The sequence below is a fragment of the Callithrix jacchus genome, chromosome 3 (assembly GCF_049354715.1).
Source record: "Callithrix jacchus isolate 240 chromosome 3, calJac240_pri, whole genome shotgun sequence".
Taxonomy (NCBI): Eukaryota; Metazoa; Chordata; class Mammalia; order Primates; family Cebidae; genus Callithrix; species Callithrix jacchus.
In genome coordinates, this window is record NC_133504.1 from 6,823,666 (window position 1) to 6,849,312 (window position 25,647).

A 25,647-nucleotide genomic window follows, 5' to 3' on the forward strand; every position below is an offset into this window, starting at 1 on the left:
CACGTTGGCACTCTAAAAGTTTCAGGTTCTGGAACATTTTGGATTTTGGATGTTTGGATCAGAGATACTCAACCTCTATTTATACCACGTGTATTAGTTTCTTAGGCTACCATGGCAAAGTACCACGAACTGTGTGTCTTCAAACAACAGAAATGTATTCTCTTCTCGTTCTGGAGGCCAGAAATCTGGAACGAAGGGCAGCAGGGATCTACTTCCTGTGAGATTCTGGGCCGAAGTCTTCTTTGCCTCTTCCTAGCTTCGGGCGGGGGCGCCAATCCTGGCACTCCTTGGCTTGCGATGCGTTTCTCCAATCCCTGCCTCCAGAGTCATGTGGCATTCTTGGTGGGTGTGTCTGTCTGTGTCTCTTCTCCTCCCTTATAAGGACACTAGTTGTATTGAATTAAGGGTCCATCCCACTTCAGCATGACCTCATTTTAACTAATTATATCTGCAATGACCCTATTTCCAAATAAGGCCACATTCTGAGCTTCTGGGAGTTAGGATTTCAACATATCTTTTTGAGGACACAATTCAAATTATAACACTATGGAAATCAGCAAGCACTACAAATCGGGGCTTTAAAAAAAAGAATTAAAACGTAAAATGTTTTAGAACTGGTTTCTAACACATCCGTGTGGTGGTCTGTCACATGACCTCAGACAGGCCACTCACCTCAAATGTCACTTTCCACGGGGATTTATCAGAAATTTCCACATACTCCAAATGGACTATATTCTCTCTGTCAGAACAAGAATTAAAGGTGGTGGCCGGGCGCGGTGGCTCACGCCGGTAATCCCCACACTTTGGGAGGCCAGGGCGGATGGATCATGAGGTCAGGAGATGGAGACCATCCTGGCTAACACGGTGAAACCCTGTCTCTACTAAACATACGAAAAATTAGCTGGGCATGATGGCATGCGCCTGTAGTTCCAGCTACTGGGAGGCTGAGGCAAGAGAATCGCTTGAACCCGGGAGTTGGAGGTGGCAGTGAGTCGAGATCACATCCCTGCACTCCAGCCTGGCGACAGAGTGAGACTCTGTCTCGGAAAAAAAAAAAAAAGAATTAAAGGTGGCAACGTGCTAGTTAGGATTTACTAGCCATTTCTTAGCCTTTTAAACATTTATTATATGTATTTCCATTGTAAAAAACTTAAAAAATATGGAAGAGTACAATGAGAAGTTAAAAAAATTCGTAGCTTCATTATCCAAGGAGAGAGCTATTAATAATCCTTGAAAATTTTTCTTCAAAAATAGTTTTGAAACTTTTTCTCACTTTTTCTTTTGCCATTTATGTTTTTCCTTTTGTGTTTAACCTGTTTGAGAACTTTGGCTTTTTTTCTTCATGCTTTTTATTTTATACATATTTTAAATGTACGAGTAATATGTGAATGCGTTTTCAGTTAAAACTGTAAGGTAAGCGAAACCCATCTTGACCACCGCCTCAATCCCAGTCTTTCCCTCTGGAGGCAGACACATTCATTTCAGGTGGATTCTGCAGACCCTTACAATGCATTTTATGCATTAATGTTTTTGATCATACATAAACCATATCATATGACGTATTTCTATCCCATAGTTTACTCCTCCCCTCACCCACTAAATTGTATGTCCTTGAGAGCTTTTCATATGAGATTTATCTTGTTCTCTTTAACTGCTGCAACGTATTTCATCCTACAGATAAGTCGGAATTCTCTTGTCATTGTTCTCTTCTTTGCTGATTTTTAGATTGGTTTTGATCTTTCATGATTGCAATTATAAAGCAATGAATGTCCTTTTACATGCCTCTTCGCCACATGTACGAATGTTTCTCTAGGATAAATAACAAGAAGCAGAAATTAGGCCGGGCACGGTGGCTCACACCTATAATCCCAGCACTTTGGGAGGCCGAGGCGGGTGGATCACGAGGTCAAGAGATCGAGACCATCGTGGTCAACAAGGTGAAACCCCGTCTCTACTAAAAATACAAAAATTAGCTGGGCGTGGTGGCGCGTGCCTGTAATCCCAGCTACTCGGGAGGCTGAGGCAGGAGAATTGCCTGAACCCAGGAGGCGGAGGTTGCGGTGAGCCGAGATCGCGCCATTGCACTCCAGCCCGGGTAACAAGAGCGAAACTCCGTCTTAAAAAAAAAAAAGAAGCAGAAATTTGGACTTGAAGAGTATTTATAATTTTACTATCATGCCAAATCTCCTTTAAAACAATACCAATAATCCTTTCCACTATACCCACTTCTCCACATCCTAACCAATACAAATATTATATTCTTTTAGATAGGCAAAGCACGGCATTTCCTGTTGTTGTTTTGGTTTGCATTTTTAAGAGATTGCTAGTGAGGTTGAGTTTCTTGGCTACTTAATATATATCTCAGTTCGGTCAACTTCAATGGGTCTTCATACATATAGAACCCATCAGCTCCTCTTAATGGCCTAATCTGCAGTAGGTTTAAAACTCAGGCTTATGAAATCAAACTTCATATATTTAATAATTGGTGCATTGTGGAAATAAAGCTAGTGTTTCATCTGAATTAAGGTTGTCTCTCAGTTTATTAATGTGTCCATTTCTACCACAAATGCTCTTTTAAGGAGGTGTGATAGTGTCTCAGGATTTCAAAAAGTAGGATTGGTTTTTTTTAAAAAATCGTTAACTTAGAATTTATCCTGGAAAAAATTTTTGCATAGTCAACTACAGAATCAAAAATTAAGCAAATCATCCAAAATAATAATCAGCTTCACTGTCTAATCCAGAGGGAATTTCAATCCTAAATTTTAAAATCCTGAAGATTATTTTCAATTGTGTCAAAGAATATAGCAGAAGCTCTCTTAACTGATGTGACTGACATTCCTAGGTAGTTGTATAATTATAAAAGTTAGTCTAAGTGGAGAGTTAAAAAATAGAAAACATGTTAAACATTGTAACTGAAAATAAAAATATGCTCATTTATCCATCTTTTAATGGTAGGGCCAAGGTCTTTGCTCTTTGTATAGATCTGTTGACCTCATTTCTATGAAGTCTTTTTTTTTTTTTTTTTTGAGATGGAATTTCACTCTTGTGCACTCCAGGCTGGAGTGCAATGGTGTGATCTCGGCTCACTGAATCTTCTGCCTCCCAGGTTCAAGCAATTTTCCTGCCTCAGCCTCCCAAGTAGCTGGGATTACAGGTGCCTGACACCGTGCCTGGCTAATATTTTTGTGGTATATTTTTAGTAGAGACAGGGTTTTACCATGTTGGCCAGGCTGGTCTCGAACTCCCGACCTCAGGTGATCCGCCCACTTCGGCTTCCCAAAGTGCTGGATTACAGGTGTGAGCCACCACGCCTGGCTCTATCAAGTCTTTCTTGCATAAATCATCCCTATATGTATCATCTCCAAATTCCAGGGTCTGTTTCTTTAAAGATCAAAAACCTGAATGTATTTGAAAAGTATTCTGTGTCTCGTCTAATCAAACAGCATTTCTCAGTCCGTTAACTCTCTTGCCTTTCCTCAAAGCGCTCAGTCTGATTATCATTGAAACAGCGAGTCTCTTTGCTTCTGGACTCATCTCTCATTGTCTCTCTGGAAGCTTAATTACATTACATGTTAACAGTAAGTCCAAATGGTGCCAGTGGGTTTGAAGACAACAACTGACTCTGGAAAACTAACATCTCAACTAATGGAAGAAAAAGGAAGTCGGCCTATTGGAGAAAAGCCTCCATGAGCCAATGGCACTAGTCAGAAATATTACTGACGTTATGGGTAGTATAGGTCAACTGGGAGTGTTGGTTAAGTGGAAATCATTTAAGCAGAGTTCACTGTTATAAAACACACTGAAGTAAACTTCTCAGTGCAAAATTAGTTTTGAAACACTCCAACACAGAGATACAATTTAACTAGGCACAGCAAAAAAGGATCAGGTAATGTAATCAAAGTGCTTTGATTTCTTGAGACACCATGAGGTTAAGACACTGACTAGTTTAGTGGAAGAAAGGAACACTAGATTTCAGTGAGTAGAACTGAGCTAAAGTATGTTTTTTTTTTTTTTTGAGATGGAGTTTCGCTCTTGTTACCCAGGCTGGAGTGCAATGGCGCGATCTCGGCTCACCGCAACCTCCGCCTCCTGGGTTCAAGCAATTCTCCTGCCTCAGCCTCCCGAGTAGCTTGGATTACAGGCACGAGCCACCATGCCCAGCTAATTTTTGTATTTTTAGTAGAGTCGGGGTTTCACCATGTTAACCAGGATGGTCTCGATCTCTTGACCTCGAGATCCACCCGCCTCAGCCTCCCAAAGTGCTGGGATTATAGGCTTGAGCCACCGTGCCCAGCCGAGCTACAGTAAGTTATTAAAGATAATTTAGTTACACTGGAAATGATAAAATTATTTAACCTCTTTGTGCCTCGGTTTCCTCTTCTGTTAAATTTGAAAAATCATTCCTAATTTGCTCAATAGCATCATTATGATAATCAGAATATATATTAGTGGATGATGGGCTCCCAAAGGCAGAGACCATCCCCTGGTCATTTTTTTGTGATCCATGCCATTTCTGAGGAGATGACACCTTCAAAAATGAAATGTGAACAAGATAATACTTGTCTTCTAAGTATCCACTGGATGGGAAATCAACGCACAGGAGGGTTTCAACCCTGTACAGTGGTGCCTCACTCATGAGGTCTGAGCTGCACTGGTTGGTAGTTGCATTTACCTGGCACTCAGCACACAACCCCTTCCCGTAGTACGCATTTCACCCGTGTCTGCTGAACTTTTCAAAGGCAAAAGCACCACAGCAGTAGGCATTTTTTGAGACAGTCTTGCTCTATTGCCTAGGCTGGAGTTCAGTGGTCTGATCTCTGCTCACTGCAACCTCCACCAGGTTCAAGCAGTTCCCGTGCCTCGGCCTTCCAAGAAGCCGGGATTGCAGGCCTGCACCACCATCCCCGGATTAATTTTTCTACTTAATAGAGACGGAGTTTCGCTATATTGGCCAGGCTGGTCTCGAACTCCTGGCCTCAAGCAATCTGCCTGCCTTGGCTTCCCAAAGTGCTGGGATGACACACATGAGCCAACACACTTGACCATAATAGTAGTATTTATATTAGACCAAAAACTTTGCTGTTGATATAGTCAAAACGTAACTGTTTTTACGTGAAGTTCCTTTTTCACTAGATATTTTATTTGTGATATAAACTATCTCAGCAGTTCAGATGCCTGGCTGACAGCTGGGTCAGGATTGAAGTGCCATTTCAACTAAAGCATAGGCCAGCGCTGCCCCCCCTCCCCCAGAGGGATTAATTGTTCTTAATGATTTGTACTCAGACTTCCCCTCCCCTACTTGGTACAGATAATTGAGAATTGACTGTTACCATTTTATTTCTTTGTTATTTATTATGTAGCATTATCTTAATCAATATAATATTCCAATACATCCATATAAACCAAATAATAGTATAAAGATAATATCAATAATATAAATACACTCACAGTCAAATCTTAAATAATTGAAGTAATACAAAATCACAAAAAAGTTGTTCTATGCTGGACTCCATATTTGCCTGTTTAAACCTAACTTTTAGAAAATTCCAGCTTTCCCTTCTCTGAATTTCCTGGGTTTTATCCAAGTTCTCTGATTAATAACCTCATCTTTTGGCTCCAACTATATATTCTTCGATTGTAGATTTAAATTCCCAAGTGGTTGTCTCATTAGAATCCACTCCTCCCCTCCCCTAAAGGAGTTGATTAATTAGGTTAAAGCACAGTCCCAATAACTGGTTTAACTACGTTCTATTTAAGTAGTAGGCTTCCTCTCTTGTGAGATCCTTCTGTTTAATGCAAAGGAAAAAGGGCTTCTTGTTAAATTTATTGACTTTATATATGCCATATAATCTTCAACCTTCTATTTCTGCTGTGATATGTATCATTTCTTTCCTTCTACTAATTTTGGGTTTGATTTGTTCTTGCTGTTCTAGTTCCTTGAGATGCATCATCAGGTTGTGTATTTGACATTTTTCTGCTTTTCTGATGTGGCCATTTCTTGGTATAAACTTCCCTCTTAGCTTTGCTGTTGCTGTATGCCACAGGGTTTGGAATGTTGTTTATATTTTCATTTGTTTCAAGAAATTTTTAAAATTTTTTCTTAATGGTTCTCTGATCTTCAGCACAGTTTCTGAAGTTTCTCTTTTTTCTTGATTTCTAGCTTGATTCCATTGTAGTCTAAGATACTTGATATGATTTTGATTTAAAACATTTGTTGAGCTGAACATGGTGACTCAGGCCTGCAATCTCATCACGTTGGGAAACTGAGGCAGGCAGATTGCTTGAGCCTGGAAGTTGGAGAATAGCCTGTGCAACATGGTGAAACCCTATCTCTACAATAAAATACAAACAAAATTGGCTAGGTGCAGTGGCTCACGCCTGTAATTCCAGCACTTTGAGAGTCTGAGGTGGGTGGATCACGAAGTCAGGAGTTTGAGAAATATGAACATGGTGAAACCCCATCTCTTCTAAAAATACAAAAATTAGCTGGGCATGGTGGCGGGCGCTTGTAATTCCAGCTACTCAGAGGCTAAGGAGGGGGAATTGCTTGAATCCGGGAGGTGGAGGTTGCAGTGAGCCGAGATTGCACCACTGCACTCCAGCATGGCAACAGAGTAAGACTCCATCTCAATAAAAAAAAAATAATAATTAGCCAGGCATGGTGGTGTGCACCTGTAGTCCCAGCTACTCAGGAGATTGTGATGGGAGGATCGCCTTAATCCTGGGGAGGTTGAGGCTGCACAACCTCATGAGTGCCACCACACTCCAGTCTGAGCGACGGAGTGAGACCCTGTCTCAAAAAACAAAAGCACACAGACATATACATAAATACCCTGCAGAATCTATGTGTGTATATATGCATTTCTCTGCAGAGAACAGAAGGCTACATAAGGGACTCTGTAAAGGTTTTTTTCTGTATTTTTTTTTTTTGTTTTTCTTTTGTAGAAAGAGAGAGGAAGGAAGGAAAGAAGAAAGAAAAAAGGAAAAAAGGAAGGAAGGGAGGGAGGAAGGATCTGAAGTAAATATGATAAAACTTTGCAGTAGATACCAAGGTGTTTAAAAATTGCTCTATATGCTTTTCTTTATACTTAAAATATTTCAAACAAAAAATTATTTCATCCTTGTAAACAGTGAGGAAACTACAAGAAAGTTATATAAAATATAACCCTCTCATCCAAAGAAGGTTAATTTGAGTATTTTGATGTATATGATTCCAGACCGTGCCATGCTTTCATCTGCCTACAAGTCCTATATGTAATATGGGTTGGTGCTTTGCTGTTGCTCATTTTTGGGGGGGGATATTTTTTGAGGAAGCCAAAAATTACTAAAAATGTTCTGTTTGTAAGGTAGATGACTTTGAGGTTTGTTCTGTCTCTGAGTCTGCGTCGCTTGCCTTCCTTGATTCTTCCAACCTAGTCACAGTTCCAGTCCTGTTTGTAGATCGTGTGGGTTATTCTTCACCCGACTCTGTCCACTTGGGGGCTATCTGACTCCATTTCAGATCTAAGACTGGACAGAGGCCGACACCCCTTTCCAAGCCAAGTCTCTCTTTGCGGCAGACATTGACCAGATCACCCTCCCTCTGTGAAACGAGGGCTTCTAACGGCACCCCCTGACTTTCTGACACCCTTCATACATCTGGTCCTCAGTATCCACGGGTTCCCCACCGGTGGATTCAATCAACCACAAATCGAAAATATCTTTGAATAAATTGCATCTGTACTGAACATGTACCGACTTTTTTCCTTAATATTATTCCCTAGACAATACAGTATAACAATTATTTACATTGCATTAGGTATTAGAATCCAGAGAAGATTTAAAGTACACGGAGGATGTGCGTAGACGATATGCAAATATTACGCCATTTTATATCAGGCACTTGAGCATCCGGGATTTGTATCAGCAGAGGTCCTGGAACCAATTCCCCATGGATGTGGAAGGAGGACTGTGTCATTCAGGAAAAAACCACAATCCGCTGTGCGGCCCCCCGGCTCCCCCGCCGTCACCATTGCGCCTGCGCCTCCGAGAGCGGACCACAACTCCCAGGATGCACCGCGCCGCCGTCACCTCCCCGGCACCCCGACTTCCTGCCGGGCGTGTCTGTGTCTTAGGGCTCCGCCCAGTCTGGGCGAAGTTTAGGGTACAAGGGCCCTTGTTTGTCGGCTGCTTGGGAAGGTACTGGGAGTAGTTTATGTGTTTTAATAGTTTTTTGCCTATCGCAAAAAAGCAGCAGGCACCACCGAGAGAGACGGCTGTGTAGTTTTCTGCTGTTCACAAACCTTGCTTCTCTGAACCGGGAGAGAGGTGTTTGCCTCTCACTGCGGGGGCCCAGCACAGGTGGTTCCTGCTGGCTCTTGGCCTCGGTCACATCGTCCTTGGAGTTGTAGGAATCCGTCCCAGAATGTGGGATAGGCTGACAATCCTGGATAGTATTTTTGTGGTGAATGTTTTATCTATAAGGGATTTTAGTGGGAAATTTAGAGAACCATAGAGGAGACGGGTATTTTACCCTGTGTGCTTCCTTTAGAGATTGTTCTGAGCTGTGGACTTTGTAGTGGTTGATTCTTTTCAGCTGGTTTTTGTTAATGTGTTTGTTCTGAAGACGGTGTCCTGGGGAAATGAGACGTCTCCTTAATGCGTCGCTTGACTGATAGACACCCTTAATGTATGCAATTCATGGAAAACTATAGCCCCACCTCACCCCCGCCCCCCACCTCGCCCAAAAGCAAAACATCTGAGTTAGGGCTGTGTCAGACTGAAATACATCAGGTTGAAGAGTGAATAGTGGCTGGAAGGTGAGCAATAAGAAATGATTGTAAATTCCTTTTCCAATGTTTTGTTAAGAAGAATACGATGGTGCCTTGACACCCAGCTCTGCTAGTTATTAATTCTGTAATCTCTTACCGGTTAGTTTCCCTCTTTGAGTCTCAGTTTTTTGTCTGTAAAATAAGGGTGATATTACCTGTCCTCCCTGCTTGACAGTTTTTGTAAAGGCAGTTCAAAATAAAGTATGTCAACATAGTTCCTAAATGCTACAGTCTCCCGAAAGTGAGTGAGTTGGTAATCAGTAAAGTGTCCGGGCAATGAAAGACCAGGGCCGCTAGAAATGGCATTCAAAAACATCTACACAATACCTTCACAGTAACACCTAGATTAGTGTTTGATTAAATAATTGAAATAATAGCCTAGCCAAGTTCACATGTAAAACTAACCCCCATACCCCAGAAAGACTTTACTCAAACGTCATGTTTTCTATTTTTGTTTATTTTATTTTTTTGAGATGGAGTTTTGCTCTTATTGCCCAGACTGGAGTGCAATGGCATGATCTCAGCTCACTGCAACCTCTGCCTCCGGGTTCAAGCAGTTCTCCTGCCTCAGCCTCCCGAGTAGCTGGGATTACAGGCACGTGCCACCATGCCTGGCTAATTTTGTATTTTTAGTAGAGACGGGGTTTCTTTATCTTTGAGCCATCACTTTATTTCTTATCTCTTATGTTTATTGTCTTTTTGCCTTCTCCGGAATGTTAGCGCCACAGGGGCAGGAATTTTTGTCAACGTTGTGAACTGATGAACCCTCAGCACCTAGCACAGCATCTAGCACACAGTGGGCTCTTAAGAAGCCTTTGCAAATAACTGAATGAAGCATTAATGTGAGCACTCAGTAAATACTTTTTTGAATGAATGAAGAGCTGGAATTCATCATGAGATACTCCTGAACAGCCTCAGTAGGAGAGAAGTGGGAAAAGGCTAGAAGGATGGCAGATTATAGGAAAAGAGCACATTTTCAGTTTGATATCTAAGAAGTTGAAGAATTAGTGAAGCAGGAGCACAGACTTGGGTGTGAGTTCCCTTTACCTCATACTTAGCTGTGTGACTTTGGACAGGTTGTCCAATCTCCTTGAACCTCAATTTCTTCATCTGTAAACTGGGATTAGTATTACTTAGCATGTAGGGTCGTACCAGTGGTGAAAAGTCGATGCATATAATGGGCTCAGCATAGCGCCTGGCCCATAGTGAGTGTTTATTAAGAGGTGGCTGTTGTCATCATCATCATCATTATTATTCAATATCAAAGTGGGGAAATTTGTAAGAAATTTACAAGTGTACTAAAAGTAACATTTTTGGATTTAAGTCTAGCCTGTGAAGTTGGGATGTTAAAATCTGAAACGATGTTAATACAGAAGTTTGGGAATGTACAGAGTCAGGGCGTAGTCACTTTTGTGCTGGGTCCTTTTGTTTTAAAACAGAATGAAAATATCTTCAGCATGTACAGCCCAGAAAAATAGAGTAATTGACATCAAATCCTTCAGTTTGCCCCAAGCTGCCACTTAAAGTGCAGGGTTAGTTGGTTCGAGGTCAGAGGTGCCATTCATTTGCTTTCAACTGATAGATGAGAGAAAAAGTGTACCCTTTGCTGCTGATGTTCTGCTCACCAGGATTCTTTTGTTATCTCCTGAGATTGTTTCTTTGGACAAGAGAGATGTTAGATTCCAGCAAAGCACCATAAAGACACTGACTCAACTCGACCGTAAGTGTTACCATGTATAGCTGAACCGTTTCATAAAAGATCCAAAGGACTATACACTCACACAGAACCCTCGATTATGTCCTCTTGTTTACATATCAATACAACTTCTGGTGTTCTAACAGAACTTTTAGAATTGGTTCTCCTCTGATAAATGGTAATTTTCCTGATATGTGGGTTGTGTGTTTATCTGAAAAATGCCAATTCTGAAAAAATGTGAACCTGGTCGTTCTATGACATCATGCCCAATTTTAACTTCTTGCAAGGAGACATTTGTAGTTAGGAAGAAAAGCAGATTTCATGTACAAGAAATATGAAGGCTGGGTGTTTGAGGTTTTTCTTCTGGTCTTTCTGTTTCCTGTAGTATCTGAATATAGCTAGTTATAATAGTTCATGTTTACTTAAGAAGTGGGCAGATTGTGAAAAAAATAGCTGCAGCATTCTGAGCTGTGATCTTGTTTCTTGGTTTCTGTTTTGCTCTGTCGTTATGAGAAATCAATGGGAGGGACAGCCATAGTTGAAGAATGATAGATGCTTCCAGCGGTTCTTTTTATGACTCAAGGCCATTTCCTCACAGAGAGAGGGCTGTGGAGTACGTGGTAACATTCTTTTGAGTGTCATTCGATTCAGGATGGATGGACTTTGGTGGAGAATAGCAGTCACCTCAACCTTGCTTTAAGATTACAAGATATTTTCTTACCTAAATGTTAGAGATGGAATCATGAAAGTACCACTGTTCTGTGCTCTGTTCCTAAGTGGAAAAAATACTGATTTAAATTGAATTGTCCTTGTTCTTCTGTGTCTTTAGGTTTAGACATGCTTATAATAAATAATTAAAACAATACTTTCAAATTTATTGTTATTAATTATTTATTTATATTTTTTTGAGTCAGGGTCTCACTTTGTCACCCAGGCTGGAGTGCAGTGGTGAAATCATGCCTCACTTCAGCTTGACCTCTGGGCTCAAGTGATCCTCCTGCTTCAGCCTCCCAAGTAGCTGGGACCCACAGGTGTGTGCCACCATGCCTAGCTAATTTTTTATTTTTATCTTTTGTTGAGGTGGAGTCTTGCTATGTTGCCCAGGCTAGTCTTGAACTCCTGGCATCAAGTAATCTTCCCACCTTGGCTGGAATTGCAGGCAGGGGCCTTGTGCTCAACCCAACTTTATGATTTTCAAATTAAAGATGCACCTAATTGATGTCCTGCCCAAAGCATTAAAATATCTTGATAAACCCTTTCCTATCAGGAACAGCCCAGATAAAATTGGGTAGGACTCTACCCCTCACTCCTTCTGTTTTGAGGGAAGCATGTCCAAGTCTGGTTGTTTCTGGTAATTAATGCATCTGGCAGAGATGGAAGCCTCATCCTCTGTTATTAACATGGCTTCACAGCCTCAGATCAGTCCCTGTACAACCCAGGGAACTACACATCAAATTGTCATGTTTTTCAAGGGAGAGGCCATGAGTATTTATTCTCATCAGGTTCTTAAGAGGAGACGGGGATGATTCAGGTTCTATTTAAACATTGCTCTTTTTGTTCCTGAGGTATGTCAGCTGAGGTAACTTTCTAAGAATAATTGAGCTGTTTCCAAGATTCCAGCCACTTCCCAGGGACACTGACTCAGTTCTTGTTCTTACCCACTTCACTGTCTCAGCTTCCAGAGGACAGAGCCTCACCAGATCCTTAACAAATATCTTTTTCTCCAACTCTAGCCTCCTCCCCTCTTTTTCCCAACTCATCCGGAGCCCTGATTTTTTTCTTTTCTTTCTTTCTTTCTTTCTTTCTTTCTTTCTTTCTTTCTTTTCTTTTCTTTTCTTTTCTTTTCTTTTCTTTTCTTTTTTGAGGCGTGGTCTCGTTCTTGCCGAGGCTGGAGTGCAGTGGCGTGATCTCGACTCATGGTAAACTCTGCCTCCTGAATACAGGTGATTCTCTTCCCTCAGCCTCCCAGGTAGCTGCGACTACGGGCATGCACCACCACTGCTGCCTAATTTTTGTATTTTTAGTGGAGATGCGGTTTTGCCATGTTGCCTGGGTCTGAACCTTCTGAGCAGCGGATCCACCTGCTCTGACCTCCCAGAGTGCTGGGATTACAGGTTTGAGACATGGCACCCGGCCTGGAGCCCTGACTTTTTATGGAGCATCCAATTTTTTATTTCTTGAGCTTCTTTTCCTTATATCTTCAAGGAAAGTATAACTTTACTCTTCATCATACAGAGCAGTTTAGCCTCCCACAGCGTCTCGGCTTTGGACTTGGCTTTACATATCCAAAATCCTGCCAATGTGTCCTGTAAACAAAGGCTGTCTTAGGAGGTCAGTCATCCTTTAGCGTTGACAAAATTTTAGAAATTTTGAATATTTTCCCCTCTCTAGCATCTATTTTAAGTGGTTGTGAATCTTACTTTCTGATATGAATTATGTCACGCTTCCTTAATAAGAGAAGCAATTAAAGGCATTTTGTATTTCAAATATTTTTTCATCCCACTATATGTATTCTCACCTTTGTTATTTAACTCAACAAATAAATACAGCACATCTGTTAGGTCTCAGACACAGAAAAGAGGTACAGAATACAATAGCGAACAAGACACAAGAAAAGTTCCATCCCTTGTTTACATGCTAGTGAGGGACACACAGTGAGCAAATGGTCAGAGTAGATAATGGCCGGCAATGGTGTGTACTGTGGAGAAAGTCACACAGGATAGAGAGCCAGAGCATAATGGTGCTGTCATTTTAGATAGGATGCTAGCAGAAGGTCTTCTAGAGGAAGTGACAACTGAACATTTTCCCAGGATGAAAGTAAAAAACAAGCCAGGTAAAGATCTTAGGGAAGAACATTCCAAATAAAGACATGGAAAAGGCGAGGGCCTTTGCCAGGAGTGGGCTGAGAAATAGCAGAGAGGGTAGAGCCAGAGGACTGTGAAAGACGGCAGGTGAAGACAGGACACAGGAAAGCAGGGTCTGCATCATTCAGAATCTTGTAGGGTAAGGAAGGACTTTGGACTTTATTTTAAAAGAAAGTAAGGGCCGGGTGCGGTGGCTCACGCCTGTAATACCAGCACTTTGGGAGGCCGAGGCGGGTGGATCACGAGGTCAAGAGATCGAGACCAACCTGGTCAACATGGTGAAACCCCGTCTCTACTAAAAATACAAAAATTAGCTGGGCGTGGTGGCGCATGCCTGTAATCCCAGCTACTCAGGAGGCTGAGGCAGGAGAATTGCCTGAACCCAGGAGGCGGAGGTTGCGGTGAGCCGAGATTGCGCCATTGCACTCCAGCCTGGGTAACAAGAGCGAAACTCCATCTCAAAAAAAAAAGAAAGTATGATGGCAATTCACTGAAAGTGTTACACAGGGATGTAACAAGATCTTATATTTAATTTTAAAAATTGAGACATATTTATATACCATAAAATTTACCCTTAGAAAGTGAACCATTTGGTGATTTTAATATAGTCACAAGATTGCCAGCCTTTGCCTTGTATAATTCCAGAGCACTTCATCACCCCTAAAAGAAGCCCCTTAGCAGACCCATTAATAGTGGTTACCTTATTTCCCTGTTCCAGGCAGAAACCACGAATCTGCGTCCTGTCTCCATGGATTTACCTATTCGGGAGATTTCACATAAATGGAATCATATAATATGTGACCTTGTGTGTCTGGCTTCTGGCACTTAGCATATGTTTTCGACGTTCATTTATGTTTTAGCATTTATCTGCATCTTATTGTTTTTGTAACTGAATAATATTCCATTGTATGGTTCCGCCACATTTCGTTTGTTCATTTATTAGTTAATGGATATTTGGATCATTTTCACTTCTGGGCAATTATGAATAATGCTGTTATAAGCATTTGTGTACAAGTGTTTACTAGCATATGTTTTCATTTCTCTTGGGTATGTATCTAGGAGTAGAATTGCGGGTTAATGTGGTAACTCCATACTTAACCTTTTGAGGAACTGCCAGACTGTTTCCCACAGCATCTGTATCAGCAGTGTATGAGGGTTCCAATTTCTCCACAGCGTTCCCAACACTTACTATTTTTTTTCTTTTCCCTTTTTCTGTTTTTCTTATGGTACTCGCAAGCCCAAGATCAAACACTTACTATTTTTTATTTTTTACTTATAGACCTCTCGTGTGCACGAAGTGTTATTCCGTCATTGCTTTTTGCATTTCCTTAAGAACTAATGAAATTGGACGTCTTTTCATGTGCTTATCGGTCACTTGCATGTCTATGGAGAAATGTCCATTCAAATCTGCTGTGGTTTGAATATATCCTCCGCAGTTCGTGTGTTGGAAACTTGCTCCCCAGGGCAGTGGCGTTGGGAGGTAGGACCGTTCAGAGGTCACGAGGGCTGTGCTCTCATGGTTGGATTAGTGCTGTTATCAAGGTCGTAGGTTTGTTATTGTGGGAGGAAATTTCTTATAAAAGCACAAGTCAGCTCCTTGTTGCTCTCTCACTCTCTTTGCCCTTCTGCCATGGGTTGATGTGGCAAGAAAGTCCTTGCTAGATGCCAGCCCCTTGATCTTGGACTTCCCAGCTTCTCAAAGTGTGAGGCAATACATTTCTTTCTTTTTTGTAGATGGGGTTTGGCTTTTGTTGTTCAGGCTGGAGTGCAATGGCATGATCTCAGCTCACCGCAACCTCCGCCTCCTGGGTTCAAGTGATTCTCCTGCCTCAGCCTCCCGAGTAGCTGGGATTACAGGTATGCACCATTATGCCTGGCTGATTTTGTATTTTCAGTAGAGACATGGTTTCTCCATGTTGGTCAGGTTGGTCTTGAACTCCTGACCTCATGCGATCTGCCCACCTGGGCCTCCCAAAGTGTTGGGATTACAGGCTTGAGCCAATAAATTTCTTTCATTATAAATTACCCAGTCTTAGGTATTTAGTTAAAGCAGCACAAAATGGACTAAGAAAATATTTTCTCTTTTCAAGTTGGATTATGCCTTTTTACTATTGAGTACAAGAGTTGTTAAAAATATATTATTGATACTTGATTTTCATCAGATATGTGATTTGCAAATACTTTTTCCTTTCCAGTTCCTTGATTGTATCCATGGAAACACAAAGGCTTTACATTTTGCTGAAGCCCAGTATATTTGTTTTTTCTTTGATTGCTTATGCTTTTGGTGTCCTAGCCAAGAAGCTATTACCTAATCCGAGTACATGAAGATTTACAGCCATGTTTCCTTCAAAGAGTTTTATAGTTTTAGCTTTTATATTGAAATTTTTGATCCATTTTGAGTTATTTTTTCTAAATGGTGTGAGGAAGGATCCAAATGTGTTATCCTGCATGTGGGTATCTGGTTGAAAAGACTGTTCTTTGTACCATTGGTTATCTTACCATCCGTGTCAAAAACCAATTGACCACTGATGTGTGTGTTTACTTCTGGGCTCTCCATTTCATTACATTGATTTATAAGTTTATCCTTCTCCCAGTAACAATACAAGCCTGATAACTATAGCTTTGTAGTATGTTTTGAAATTGGAAAGTATGAATCTTCCAGTTTTGTTCTACCTTTTCCAAATTGTTTTGGCTATTCAGAGTCTCTCAAAATTTGGTATGAATTTTAGAATCATATCATCAATTTCTACAAAAAGGCCAACTGGGATAACTTATGTTTTAAAAGTAAAGCTATGGATGCTGCATGGAGAATATACTATAGAGAAAACAGTTATGAGGTCACTTTAGCTGTCCAGGTAAAAGATGAAAGGTGGCTTGGAATAGGGTATTAGCCATAGAATTGGTCAGGAGTGGTGGGATTTTTGAAGTTACAGCTCCCTGAGTTTACAGGTGGATTGCATATGGGGTGCAAGCAAAAGAGAAGAGTGAAGGACGAGTATAAATTTTGACCCAGGCAACTGAGTGCTGTTTTCATTGCTGAGATGGGGAACCCTGAAGAAAGAGAACAGGTTAGGGCGGAAAATAAAGTATTATCTTTGGGACGTGCTAAGTTTGAGATACCTATTAGAAATTCTTGTGGAAATGACAAGTAGAAAATTACACATACATGTATATGTGTGTATTTGTAATTATATCTATATCTGGGAAAGATCAGAGCTGAAGATATGAGTTAATGTACAGATGGTGTTCAACATCTTGAGACTGAATGAGGTAAAGAAAAGAATGGGAACAGAGAAAAGAGATCTGAAGACTGGTTGTGGGGTACTCCAACTTTTAGAGGTTTCAAAGAGTAAGTGGGTACAACAAAGATGCAGACAATAAGAAGCCAGGAAAGTTTGTGTAGTATCTTGGATGGGAAGGGAAGAAAATGTTTCAAGATGGAAGCAATGATTAACTGTGTCATAAACTGAGAGAGTGAGTAAAATGAGGACTGAGAATTATGTATTGGAGGTCACTGAAGAACACGTCTTCAGCAGTGTGGAGACAAAAGAGTAGAGTGAATTTGAGAAGGAACAGGAAGGAATGAAGTGAAAACAAGACTCTTTCAAAGGCTTTTTCCCCCCCTTAATTTGTTTTCCTGATAGAAAATTTTATGCAGAAATGTGGCGAGTTTAGAGACTTCCATTTCCAGCCAAGATGGAGTAACAGGGACCTTTTTTACTCTCCTGCATGAAATAATTGAAAAGTGGACAAAATATATGAAAGAGTGGTTTGAAAGACTCTAGGAATCAGGCAACAAAAGACAATGATACCTCAGAGCCAAAAACAAATGAGCCATATGACTACCGAAGCTTACTGCCTCTCCTTTTAGCCCTCAGCTGGGGAGAGGGGCAGAGCCCAGGAGGACTCCATGAGTTGAGATAATGGAGCCGAGAGTCTAGGGAGACCAAGGTAGCTAGAGTTTACAAAACAGAGAGAGCTACACACAGACAGGACAGAATTTTAGAGATCTGCAGAGGGTACCCTTGATTATTTAGCTGAGAACTCATTAGCACATGGTCCCACTGAAAGGGTTGGAGAGAACATTGCCTGGTACTCACATAGCACTGGAAATAGTGCCTTTTCCCTGCAACAAAGTGGAAAGCATTACAATGTGCATGGCGTTTGGTAGAGTACATAAAGGGGTTTGCCCCAGTAGCGAGACTATAGACAAACATTGCTGTGGTCCAGCCTAACATATTTTAAAAGCATAATTCAAAATGATCAAATCATTGCTAAGTAACTTCACCATATCCTAGGATAAAACTCAAGAATTCAGGATTATAAATACATCCAGCACCTTTCAAGGTAAAATTCATGATGTCTGACATCGAATCAAAGATTATCAGATAAAAAAAGAAGCAAGAAAATGCTGCCCACAATTAGGTGGTAAATCAGTCAATCAAAACTAGCCCAGAACTGACACAGGTGATAGAATTATAAACAAAGATTTGCTATTATTATTAGTTAACCTTATTATGATTATTAGCTATTATGACTCTACAATATGTTCAAAAAGTTAAATAGAGGTATGGATCATATAAAAATATAAAATGATACTTACAGAAATGAAAACTAAAATATCAGAAATGAAAATACACCAGATGGGATTAATAGCAGATCAGACATTGTAAAAGAAAAGACTAGTGAACCGGGCTCAGTGGCTCACACCTGTAATCCCAGCACTTTGGGAGGCCATCGTGAGTGGATCATGAGATCAGGAGTTCGAGACTAGCCTGGCCAAAGAGAACAGCTTGGCTAAAATGATGAAACTCCATCTCTGCTAAAAATACAAATGTTAGCCAGGCATGGTGGCACACACCTGTAATCCCAGCTACTCAGGATGCTGAGGCAGGAGAATTGCTTGAACCTAGAGGTAGAGGTTGTTGTGAGCCAAGATCATGCCACTGCACTCCAGCCTGAGTGACAGAGTGAGACTCTGACTCAAAAAAAAAAAAAAAAAAAGAAAGAAAGAAAAGAAACGACTAGTGAATGTGGAGATATAACAATAGAAACTGCCTAAAATGAGACACACAGAGATAAGAGAATAATATTAATAATTGAAAACTGAGCAGAGTATCAGGGACCTGTGGAATGTTACATATGTAATTGGGAGAGTAGCCTGGGCGACAAAGAGAGACCCTGTCTCCAGAAAAAAAAAAAAAAAAAAAAAGGGAGTGCTCCACTATCTCACCTCTCTTCACAACAGCCCTATGGGGTAGTGTATGACTGTCTCAGCCCCTGTTAACAGCTGTGGAAAGCTAGACTTACAGAATTAGGCTACTGCCTATTGTCACATCTCAGAAGCATCAGAGCCAGAATTGAAATCCAAGTCCATGTGTCTACAAAGTCCTTGCCCTTAACAATAATTTTCTGTCATAGCACCTCCCTTGATGAGTGAAATTTTTCCTGGCAAGAGTAGAAATATGCATGTTTTCCCTTCAATTCTCATTTATTATAGAGACCACATTTTGACAAGAATAAAGGAACTCAGAAGAATGAAAGTAATTCACAGTTCCAGATCCTGTTCAGCCAGTTTGCATTTTTCTCCATTTCCTTTTGACCCTTCTCCAACCACACATAGTTTACATAGTTGTAGATGCAATTTTGTTTTCTGCTCTTATGCTTAATGTTATACCAAACATTTTTCTTGTTGCAATTTAGGCTGATAGATGCACAATATTCCGTTTTGTTAAGGTGCCACAGTTTAAACAGTCACCCATGACGGACAATATTTGTTTCCAGTTTCTTCCTGTTTTAAATGCTGCTACAGCAAACCGTTTTGTTTTCCTCCCGTCTTTTGTTACTCTTTTCTTAGAATAAATTCCCAGGAGTGAGATTACCAAACAAGAATGTGAGCATGTTTATGGATTTAATCTTTAAAAGGAAGTGAAATTAAGAGAGTTTGTGTCTTCCATCACCGTGGATACATTTCACAGCTGGCAAGAACAGATTAACTCCGTGAATTATTGTTCAGGTGGAGCAAAGTTAAAGACAGGTGGGAACTGACTGCTGGTGGGGACAGGGGTTCTTTTTGAGGTGGTGCAATGTTCTAGAATAAGCTAGAGGCCACAATTACACGACTTTGCCAATGTGCTAAGAACATTGAATTGTGTGTACTTTAAAGGGATGGATTTTGTGGTATGTGAATTATATACCAATAAAGCTATTATTAAAAACTAAAGGAAAAATTTCTGACACTCTTAGTAGTAGTTTTAACCATTGCTATAGGAGAGTTCTAGATTTGTTTTTGTATTTGGAGGCAGCGTATAATAGTGTGGAAGAACGTAAGACTATCAGGGTTTGAACTGCAGGGTCATGACTTAGCTGCTGTGGGACCCTTGGCAAGTGCTGTAGGTTGGGTCCTCCAGAATCCGGTGCTGAGATAGAGTTTGGGGTGCAGGGTGTTTGCAAGGGTCAACACAGGGCAGGCCCATGGTGGAGCAGGACTGGGCAGAGAAAGGGGTGGGAAGGAGATACCGGCCAGACACAGCTGGGCCAGCCCTGCGGGAGCCCTGACAGTTAGCGCGCCTACACTGGGCTGAAATGGCCAGACCTTTACACACGGGCCTGGCTCCTAGGCCTGCTGTGAGCGGCCTGCGAAGGCCCTCATTAATGAGGGGCTCTGTATCTAAGGCTGACCTGAACAGCTGGCAGAAGAAGGCTCACGGCATTGGTCCCCTCCCCACAGCCAGGCAACGAGGCCAGGTCTGACCGGGGTGTGGGGTGTGGGTGGCACCCCTCTGTGTCTACCACAGCAAGTTGCTTTCACCTCAGTTTCCTCACCTGTAAAATTGAAATGATAACAGTGACTACCACTTAGGATTGCTAGAAAATGAAATGCAGTGACTTCTAAGTACACATGAAATACTTAGAACAGTGCTGGGCATGTCATAAATGTTCAAAACCTACTAGCTACTGTTATTTATTATTACTCCATTGAATAACATAGTCAGCTTTGGCCAGACTATGCTAAAGAGTTGCTGTGCAGCATATACACTGAGAAGTCTGTGAAGACTTAAAAAAAGACCTTATTTTATGAATCAGTTTGAAGTCCACAGCAAAATGGAGCCCTCGCTCCCACATGTGCACAACCTCTTTCAATATTCTGAAGACTTTTTTTTTTGAGATGGAGTTTTGCTCTTGTTGCCCAGGCTGGAGTGCAGTGGCATTGCAGCTCACTACAACCTCCGCCTCTCAGGTTCAAGTGCTTCTCCTGCCTCAGCCTCCTGAGTAGCTGGGATTACAGGCATGTACCACCATGCCTGGCTAATTTTGTATTTTTAGTAGAGATGGGGTTTCACCATGTTGGACAGGCTGGTTTCGAACTCCTGACCTCAAGTGATCCACCTGCCTGGGCCTCCCAAAGTGCTGTGATTACAGGTGTGAGCCACCACACCCGGCCATTCTGAAGACTTTTAAGAAAAGGCATAACAGCTTTCTGAGAGGGCTTATGTGTGTGTTGAGGCCAGAATCAGCCGGAACTACAAGGAGTGAGGTGAATGATGTGAAAGCTTCCCTGCCTCCAGTTCCCCATGATCTGCCTGTGCTTGACTGATACTTCTGTCCATTCAGTTACTCTTGGTCGTTAACAGCTCTACATGGTGAGGATGGGTTTATTGGACTCTTTTACTATCACAGTTAACTGAGAGCAGAACCTCTCAGGAAGTCAGGTTTTGATAAATAGGTTAGGGTTCTAGAATGGGAGGAGCTACCTAGTGCAGGGATTAGGGGCAGTGGGCCTGGATGTCACAAAGAACAGAGCATGTGCATTTATGGTGAGGGCAGCATGGGCCTGTGCGTGGCCTGTCTGCAGAGCTGTGTGGGAGGATCCAGAGAGGAAAGGGATGCTCAGAAAAGGAGTTGGCAGGTAGGAGGGGCCTTTATCTAGTCACAGCTTTGCCTACGGCTGACTGAGTACAGTTCTAGAGAAGGAAAGATAGCTTAGATTTTTACTTTAAAGTTTTTGGGTCAATTTCAGTGTCATCCACATTGGATAGCAGAAAATGTTTCTGTTGAAGCAGCTGTTTTTTAAAAAAATTATAAGGCCCAGTGTGGTGGCTCACACCTGCAATCCCAGGACTTTGGGAGGCTGAGGTCAAGAGATTGAGACCATCCTAAACAACATGCTAAAACCCCGTCTCTACTAAAAATACAAAAATTAGCTGGATATGGTGGTGTGTGCCTGTAGTCCCAGCTACTAAGGAGGCCAAGGCAGGAGAATCGCATGAACCTGGAAGGCAGAAGTTGCAGTGAGCTGAAATCATGCCATTGCAGTCCAGCTTGGGTGACAGAGCAAGACTCTGTCTGAAAAAAAAAAAATTACACTGCAGATGGACTCTTTGTGGGGGTGTAGCTTCTCTGAATTTTAATACATGTATACATTCATCCCTATGAACCATCTCCACAAACAGGGTACGGAACAATTCCACTACCAGATAAAATTCCCTGTTGTCTATCCTTGTGGCACACTAACCTCTCACAACCACGGATCTCTTCTTCATCACTACAGCTCAAGACAGCTCTGCTTTTAATAATCTTGCCTTTTATATTGATGGAGTTTGCAAAAAATGTGGGGTTTGTCCCCAAAACAACAGAATATACAGTCTTCTCATTGTCACATGGCACTTACTCTAAAATTGATCATATAATTGGAAGTCAAACACTCCTCACCAAATGCAAAAGAACTGAAATCTTAACAGTTTCTCAGACCACAGTGCAACCAGATTAGAACTCAAAATTAAGAAATTCACTCCAAACCACACAACTACATGGAAATTGAACAACCTGCTCCTGAATGACTCTTGGGTAAATAATGAAATTAAGGCAGAAATCAAGAAGTTATTTGAAACGAGTGAGAACAAAGATGCAATATACCAGAATCTCTCGGTTGCAGCTAAAGCAGTGTTAAAATGGAAATTTATAATACTAAATGCCCACATCAAAAAGCTATAAAAATTTCCAGTTAACAACTAAACATAGCATTACAACTAAAAGGACTAGAGAACCAAGAGCAAACAAACCCCAAAGCTAGGAGAAGACAGGAAATAACCAAGATCAGAGCAGAACTGAAGGAGATAGAGATGCAAAAATCCCTTCGAAAAATTCACAAATCCAGGAGCTGGTTTTTTGAAAAAATTGATAAAATACATAGACCTAATAGAGAAGAAAAGAGGGAAGATTCAAGTACACATAATTAGAAATGATAAGGGGGATATCACTACTGATTCCCCAGAAATACAATTACCAGAGAATACTATAAACACCTTCATGCACATAAACTAGACAATCTAGAAGAAATGGATAAATTCCTGGACCATATACACCCACTCAAGACTCAACCAGGAAGAAATTGAATCCTGGAATAGACCAGTAACAAGTTCTGAAATTTAGGCAGCAATAAATAGCCTGCCAATCAAAAAAAGCCAGGACCAGACAGATTTACAGCTGAGAATTCTCCCAGAGGTACAAAGAAGAGCTGGTACCATTTCTACTGAAACTATTTCAAAAAAATTGAAAAGGAAGGATTCCTCCTCAACTCATTCTATGAGACCAGCATCATCCTGATACCAAAACCTAGCAGAGACACAACAAAAAAAGAATAATTCAGGCCAGTATCCTTGATGAACATTGATGCAAAAATCCTCAATAAAATACTGACAAACCAAATCCAGCAGCGTGTAAAAAGGCTTATCCACCACAATCAAGTAGACTTCATCCCTGGGATGCAACATATACAAATTAATAACTGATTCATCACATAAACAGAAGTAAAGATAAAAACCGCATGATTGGCCGGGCACGGTGGCTCAAGCCTGTAATCCCAGCACTTTGGGAAGCCAAGGCAGGTGGATCACGAGGTCAGGAGATCGAGACCATCCTGGTCAACATGGTGAAACCCCGTCTCTACTAAAAATGCAAAATACAAAAAATTAGCTGGGCATGGTGGCGCGTGCCTGTAATCCCAGCTACTCGGGAGGCTGAGGCCGGCGAACTGCCTGAACCCAGGAGGCGGAGGTTGTGGTGAGCCGAGATCGCGCCATTGCACTCCAGCCTGGGTAACAAGAGCGAAACTCCATCTCAAAAAAAAAAACAAAACCCACATGATTATCTCAATAGATGCAGAAAAGGCATTTGATAAAAATCTAACATCCCTTCATGTTAAAAACTCTTAATAAACTAGGTATTGAAGGAATATACCTCAAAATAATAAGAGCTGTATATGACAAAACCACAACCAGTATCATACTGAATGGGCAAAAACTGGAAGCATTCCCCTTGAAAGCTGGCACAAGACAAGGATGCAGTTTCTCACCACTCCTGTTCAACATAGTATAAGCTGATAAGCATCTTCAGTAAACTCTCAGACTATAAAATCTGTGTGCAAAAATCACAAGCATTCCTATACACCAACAACAGGCAAGCAGAGAGCCGAATCATAAATGAACTCCCATTCACAATTGGCACAAAAAGAATAAAATACCTAGGAATACAGCTAACAAGGGAAGTGAAGGACCTCTTCGAGGAGAACTATACACCACTGCTTAAAGAAATCAGAGAGGACAAACAAATGGAAAAAGTTCCATGCTCATGAATAGGAAGAATCAATATGGTAAAAATGGCCATACTACCAAAAGCAATTTATAGATTCGGTGCTTTTCCCATTAAACCATCACTGACATTCTTCACAGAATTAGAAAAAAATATTTAAAAATTCTTATGGAACCAAAAAAAGAGCCTGAATAGCCCAGACAATCCTAAGCAAAAAGAACAAAGCTGGAGGCATCATGCTATCTGACTCCAAACTATACTATAAGGCTACAGTAACCAAACAGCATGGTACTGATATGAGAACAGATACATAGACCACTGGTACAGAATTGAGAACCCAGAAATAAAACTGCAAACCTACAACCATCTGATCTTTAACAAACCTGACGAAAACAAGCAATGGGAAAAGGATTCCCAATTTAATAAATGATGCTGAAGATTTGGCTAGCCATATGCAGAAAATTGAAACTGGAACCCTTCCTTACACTATATACAAAAATCAAGATGGATTAAAGGCTTACATGTAAAATCCCAAAACTACAAAAACCCTGGAAAAAAATCTAGGTAATACCATTCAGCACATAGGCACAAGCAAAGATTTTGTGATGAAGATGCCAAAGGCAATTGTAACAAAAGCAAAACCTGATAAATGGGATCTAATTAAACCACAGAGCTTCTGTCCAGCAAAAGAAACTATCATCAGAGTCAACACATAACGTATGGAATGGGAGAAAGTTTTTGCAATCTATTCATGTGACAAAGCTCTTAACATCCAGCATCTACAACGTACTTAAACAAATTTACAAGAAAAGAAACAACCCAATTAAAAAGTGAGCAAAGGACATGAACAGACATTTCTCAAAAGAAGACATACATGCAGCCAATAAATATATGAAAAAAGTTCAACATCACTGATCATTAGAGAAATGCAAACCAAAATCAAAAAATCAAATCAAAATTCTCGCTGTTGTGAGATGCTCTCTCACGCTAGTCAGAATGGCTATTATTAAGTAAAAAAAGAAGATGCTGGCAAGGTTGTGGAGAAAAAGGAACTGCTTTTACACTGTTGGTGGGAGTGTAAAATATTTCAACCATTGTGGAAGACAGGGTGGTGATTCCTCAAAGACCTAGAAGCAGAAGTGCAATTTGACCCAGCAATCCCATGACTGAGTATATACTCAGAGAAATAGAAAGCATTCTATTATAAAGACAGATTAACGTGTATGTTCACTGCAGCACTATTCACAATAGCAAAGACATGGAATCCACCTAAAGGCCCATCAATGATAGACTGGATAAAGAAAATGTGGCGCATATACACCATGGAATACTATTCAGCCACAAAGAAGAATGAGATCATGTCTTTTGCAGGGACATGGATGGAACTGGAAAGCCATTATCCTCAGCAAACTAACGCAGGAACAGAAAACCAAACACCATATGTTCTCACTTATAAGTGGGAGCTGAGTGATGAGAACACATGGACACATGGGGGCGGGGGAACAACACACATGTGCTAATCAGGAAGAATAACTAATGGATGCTGGGCATAATACCAAGGTGATGGGAGATGGTCTGTGCAGGAAACCTCCATGGCATATGTTTACCTATGTAACAAACCGGCACTCCTGCACATGTACCCTTGAACTTAAAAGTTGGAAGAAACAAAAATATGAGCTTTGGAGTT

General features: G+C 41.0%; 1 long non-coding RNA gene across 1 annotated transcript in view; it reads left to right on the forward strand.

The window, feature by feature from the left end:
- Window positions 1-8,112: 8,112 nt before the first annotated feature.
- LOC118152133 (uncharacterized) overlaps window positions 8,113-25,647 on the forward strand; it is a 36,441-nt gene continuing 18,906 nt past the window's right edge. The window contains exons 1-2 of the long non-coding RNA XR_004740496.3: window positions 8,113-8,178; window positions 15,105-21,279. This is a non-coding gene — a long non-coding RNA (uncharacterized LOC118152133). The remainder of the gene's footprint in view (window positions 8,179-15,104; window positions 21,280-25,647) is intronic.